We start from the raw sequence: 6,389 nt of genomic DNA on the forward strand, positions 1-6,389 counted from the left end.
TCTACAATTCTTATTATCCTATTACAAATTATCCAAGACCAGCAAACCCTTCATGCAACACTCCCTAGGAACAAATTTCAAAACAACAATGCGGTGAGCCAATTGCTCTTTGAAATAAGTCTAGGTTTAAGAGCTTTCTTATCAGCCATGAAATTATTATACAACAGGAGAATTTCCTGTCTGTAAACCTATATTTATCTAAACAGTGGTACACCTTTGCAGAGGGCATTGGGTTAAGATTGCCTAATGTTTAGTTATAAATGTGAATATGAGCTCAAGTGGGAACGCGTTGGTTAGGCCATATCTATATATATATAACTTAACTAATTCACCTCGGCGCAAGACTTGCTTTCATGCGCCCATGGCCTTGCTTTGGGCATGAGTGAAATGTACGCTCCTATGTTTAGCGGAGCCATTCACACACCTCCTATTTGACGGAGTCACATTCATACAACTGCCTATGTTTTGGCATGAGTGCACTGTACGCTCCTGTGTTTAGCGGAGCCATTCACACACCTCCTATTTGGCGGAGTTACATTCATACAACTGCCTATGTTTTGGCATGAGTGCACTATACGCTCCTATGTTTAGCGGAGCCATTCACACACCTCCTATTTGGCGGAGTTACATTCATACAACTGCCTATGTTTTGGCATGAGTGCACTATACGCTCCTATGTATAGCGGAGCCATTCACACACCTCCTATTTGGCGGAGTCACATTCATACAAACATACAAAATGGGGGCCAAACCAACACGTTCCCAAAATTTTACTCATGATAATGGCATATCTTCAACATGCTCCTCTAAGACTTTCATGGCTGACAAAAAAAAAAGTTTTTCCTTAAAATTTAAAAGCTGATAGCTTAGCGCACAAAGGTTTTTTCTCACGTGCGTGGAGCACAAAAGGTTTCCAATCATTTTTATTTAAGCCTTATTTCAAAAAAACCAAATTACCCTATGAAGCACCGATCGGGGGATTGGAGCAAAACGATAATTTTGGGGAAGTTATGTTTTCCGAAGTTAGGGTCCAAAGCATACTAAATGGCTTTAGGCATGGAGAAAAACCCGGTTTCTAGCGCTGCTGTCCTCAAAGAACGCATCACAGAAATTTAGAACAGTATAACCCCTGTTAACGAATTTAGTAGCCTTAACGCCACGACGGTTTCAAAATGTTATTAAAAAACAACATTATTTAGAGCTACGTGAGGTTATTCATACTAAACAGGTTATTTGTGTACTGTATGGACGTTGGTTTTTGTTTTTTTTTGTTTCTTTCCCATAACTGCGCTATTTTATATTAAAGTGAGGGTTTTTTGTAGCTTATTATGACAATCAATAAAACAAAATGAGTCAGTTATACAATACATCATCCAATTTTTCAGAAAAATTATTAGCCTTTCAACCCAGCGGAAAAAGGGGGTGTATGTAGACTTTTCTCCGTCACTGTCTATTTATTTTTCTACGCCACCCTGAATATGTTTAATAAATGTTGGATAAGCTTTAAATAAATACGTTTTTGCAACTGCATTACTCAGTCACCGATAGTATATTCTAGTAACTTATCATATTTTTGCTTAGTTGACTCGTGAGCAGTATCTACTAGTAATATAGCATGAGAATAACCCATAGCGACCTGAGGTATTTTCATATTATCCATTTTGGGGACTTCCTTAGGAACAGTGGACGACCTTGGGAACTCGCCAATACCCAATTCCCCATAGGTGGGAGAAGCGCCCCATGCTATTAAGGTATCATCAGCTGATAGGATAATAGAAGTGTTTCCGCATCCGATATCAGTAATGTTCCACCCAGATAAGTCCTGAACAAGTTTTGGGTACATATTTGCTTCTCCCGTCTTCTTATTTTGCCCAAATATAAAGAGTACGCCAAGCTCGTTGAGGACAAGACTAAAGGTTGCGCCACAATATACATTACGTTCATCACGTCCTTGAATGTCGAAAAATTTTATTAAACGAGGTACCATCTCGTCCGTAGGCTCTGCATGACCAAGGCGCTCAAAGCCGCCAAATCCCCATCTATACACACGCTTCTTAGAATCTCCCTATAGGTATTACATGTCCTTCTTGCCTTTCTCAATATAAAGTACGATTTTTTCTTTTTTTTTGTTTTGGAGACGTTTCAAAGTGAAAAGATAATCTGTTCGCATGGACGAAATACTTTGCATCTGTGTTATGTCCCAATTGACCGTATTCGGGTAACCCAAATGTATGCAAATTACCTTTAATGATGAGCATCACGGAACACTCGGCCCATCAACATATACGAATAATTGGCGGACCACGGTAGTTTATTGGGGTTGGGATATTTACCACCGGCTGGGTGTTACCTATACCACATTGGCCTGACTTATTCTCTCCGCAGGCATAAACAGTACCTGTCTCCGTCAAAAGGAGGGAATGGTACCGACCACATGCAGCTTGGACAACGTTGACGCGTTCCAAACCAAGGAAAAAAGTAGCCATCGAAATTTAAATCAAATGAAAACACGATTGTCAAAAGCTTGAGATAAAAAGCGCTCACATTCTAAAGTTATCAAAGGCACAAAGTATCTACACAGAGCGTCTCAAAAACCAACGCAGTCATAATAAAAAAAGCTTCAATTAATAAAAATTCCAACACACAAATTAAAAGCAAGAATGGAATTTGCATAGAGCAAGGGAGTGCACGAAACAAAATTTCGTTTTCACCACCAGCACGGCTACCACTCGACGTGGCATAATAGTAGGTATTTCGCATATTTTCACATCAGGTAATCCCAAGTGACCGAAAGGATTGTGGCCAAAAGAAATCGCCTTACGATCCATGTTTATAAGAAGGGTGTGAGCAGAAGTCGGACTACTTGCGCAATAACGATACTTATCATCAGTAAATCGATGAAAGTTATAACAACGATTGGGTCCAACTTTGCCACATTTTTGCGATCCCGTTTGCCAGTCAAATCCCATGTCACCATTCCGCAAATTAGCAACCGGCACGGAGTTTTGCCCAGGGATGCAAGTAGATCTTCTGGCAATTTCGTAGGGGGATCTAAATCCTCATTAGGAATCAAAACCTCCCCTTGGTCTGCGGTAGACTGGCCGTCTTCACTGGAAGCATCGCTTAACACAGCTTTGAAATCATCTTGCTTCTTGGGCGACGTTTGTTAGGGCCAGCACTGTTTCCACCAACTTTACGTTTTGCAGACATAGTGCTTATTCTTTAATAAGATGATGTATGGATCGATATTGTACTTCTACACGAAAAAATGTATGCTTTATTCGCTTATTACGCGGAATTTTAAGAAAACGGGTACAGCGAAAGCGGTGCCGTAGATCTCAAGTAAAAATTATTTTTATTCTCACCTTTTATTCGTGTTTCTGGCTTGAATGAGTCTTATATTTTAAAAGTAATACCCTTCCTTCATATAAAATCCTGAAATTTAATGTTACCCACAACAAATTCGGGCGATTAAACCGGAGCAGGCGAAGCGACAAATAAAACCACTGCGTTTCCTGTAAATAAAAAGGGAAAAGTAATGACTAAACAAAAAAGATAAAATCGATCAGTATGTACTCACCACCGCGTGTTTTACATTCATGATTCTTTTTTTTTCGTTCAGGAAGTGGAGAAGTGTAGTAAATGTCAAAATTTCTACACTTCACTTCGGACCATCAAGTAGTCAAGCATCACAAATCACACATTGTAAATGGTGCACGCATGAGTTCAAGGTTGCTTCGTTCTGCGCAGCTACGTCCCACTTGACTGCTTCGGCGAATGAAAAAAAAAAAACAAACAAGACTTGATGGAGAATGACGTAAAAACTGCCCATCCAAAACAGCGGAACTGATGTTTACATGCGCAATGCGCCACCATATATATAATTCCAGCATTCAACAAGACGTTAGGAAACCACATGTCGCGCTGCCACACTACATGTCGCGTATAAAATATCTATCAATCATTTGGTCGAGATCCGAATACTTAAAGCTAAGGCCACACTGAGCTGCACTACACTACGCTGCAAAATATTCTTCGCATGTATTCTTATGGAACAATTCACACCTAGCGGCGGCAGCAATGCGCGGCGCGGCCATGAGCGGTAATGTTGATCAAATAGGCAAAAAAGTGAAGCGTCGCTGCCGCTACATGTCGCATCGCTTAGTGTGCACGCACTTTAATTCTACGTATTTCAGCATTTGCCATCGTCCTGAACCAGCTAAATAATTTTGCATGCAAATGCAACATCAACGATTTGCGCCAGATAAATCCAGACCAGAAGTTTGGTTCAATTGGTGCGTCAGATAATTTGTTAATTACTTCTTTGGCAACGCTGCGTTTAATAAACCTACCTTTCAAAAATATATGTTGCTGCTTAGCCTTTCGCCGTATGTGTTATATGAAAAACCGCAGCGACATCTGCCTATCACATTTCGCGTGTGCGAAAATTTCATGACATCTGCCTCTCAAGTCTCTCCATGATCCAGTGCATTCCCGTGAGAATTGAGCGGGAGCCGAAGCGGTGAAACTTAGTGGAAGACGGCAATTATAGACAATACACGTCGAAAAATAATTTTAAATGGTGAAAACGCAACTGGGCAAGTTTTTTTTATACATTTACAACAGTCAAGTTGCGAGTTCGTGGGGTGTGGTGGCATGCCACTTGGGGTAAAATTAAAATACACCACAAATTATGTTCCATGTGGTGGCAGGACCCTTGTGGTAAAATTAAAACACACCACAAATTATGTAGCGCCAGCTCAGCGATATCGGTCGACCAAACGCTGAAATATGTAAGGTAAAATACCAAAGCACCATCTACATGGGATGATGGGTGCTAAAATCAGTTTAGCGGTTTTTCCCTTTGCCCTTCTTTATAATAATAATAGCAAATATTAAAAAAAAAAACATCCTCATACAAAAACCCACTAGCCATCCATGTAGACGAAATCAATGTAATAACGCTCGATAATGTTTTTAGAATGACTCGTTTCACGGCAACTCGCGTCAAGACAGAGGAGCGTTCCAGAAATTTCTCCGTACCATGCCGCCTTTGCGCCGCAAATCACGGCGTACGATTCTGCGCACAATACCGCAGGATGTCCGCTGAAGAAAGGTGGCAGGCGGTTCGCAAACATAACTACTGCATCAACTGTTTATCCCCTTTCCACAGTCACGAGGTATGCACAAGTAAGGACAAGTGCTATCGATGCAACGAGCATCATCATACTACCCTTCACCTGGACAAAACCAAGGAATGGAGGCAAACTACAAGCGACCTTCTCGATGACGGAGAAAGCTCAGACGGGGCCTTATCCCTGGCCCTCACCGAAAGAACCAAGTCTTGGGCGCAACAAATGGATGATCAGGATGCCGAAGATGTTCTGAAAACAACGCAATTGAGTGTTCAACGCATACAAAAATTACTTTGTTGTTTTCAAGTATAATAATGTCATTTAATTCAAATAATTTCAAAGATTTTGACATTAGGAAATATCAAACTTTATAAGTAGTCCCTTTTATTTCAACAAGTGTTACAAAATTGTAGCTTTCATTCATTAATATTTCGCATTCAAAACAACCTTCATTTACTTTTTTACTATAAAATTTGTTTTTAAATTTTTCTTTTGATTGCTTTTCTAAAATGCAGTTGCCATCTAATCCTTTATTTAAAAACAAACGATTTGAAAATTTTAGCATACATTTAATAGCGACTGACAAAGTAGCATTTCGTCTAGAGTTAATACAATTGGTATACGATTTTATTTCTCTATGCTTGGACTCGAACCTGAAACACCATACATGCTTAAGTGGTACTACATTTCTTATGATTGTAGCGTAATGAAGGAGAAAGTGAAACTTCGGTTTCAACGTCGGCCCAAACAGCTGTACGTAAATCTTATTATGGTTATTAATTTTTACCTTCAATTTATCTAAAGACTCATTTCATTTCATTTTCATTTTCATTTATTTAACAAATTTGTACAACTAAGAACTTAAGTCTTTTATATGTACATCAACTGACATTAAAAACTTATGCTAATACATTTTATGTAAATGGGAAGTTCACAATATAAAAAAAGAAAACTAAAATTTACCTAAAAGTATGCGTTTAATATATGCACTTACTTAAATTAATCTTATAACTATTACAAATTAATCGAGACACATGAATAGCAGAGGTACAGAAAACAATGAAAGGAGAAGCAAGGAAATTAGATGACATAAAGATTATTTTAGAAATAGTATTTTAGTCAAAATATAGAGGAAATATCAACTTCTGCGAAGTATTTCAATATAATGCTTTTGAAGTTTCTATTATTCAGCCCTACTTTAATTGATTCGGGAATAGCGTTCCAAAGTCTAACAGCGCTAATAAAAAACAATCT

General features: G+C 38.9%; 1 pseudogene; it reads right to left on the reverse strand.

Annotated features, from left to right (window-relative positions):
- Positions 1–1,043: 1,043 nt before the first annotated feature.
- Positions 1,044–3,210, reverse strand: LOC137234295 (protein RCC2 homolog; annotated as a pseudogene).
- Positions 3,211–6,389: the final 3,179 nt, after the last annotated feature.

Source organism: Eurosta solidaginis, chromosome X (genome assembly GCF_040869045.1).
Source record: "Eurosta solidaginis isolate ZX-2024a chromosome X, ASM4086904v1, whole genome shotgun sequence".
Lineage (NCBI taxonomy): Eukaryota > Metazoa > Arthropoda > Insecta > Diptera > Tephritidae > Eurosta > Eurosta solidaginis.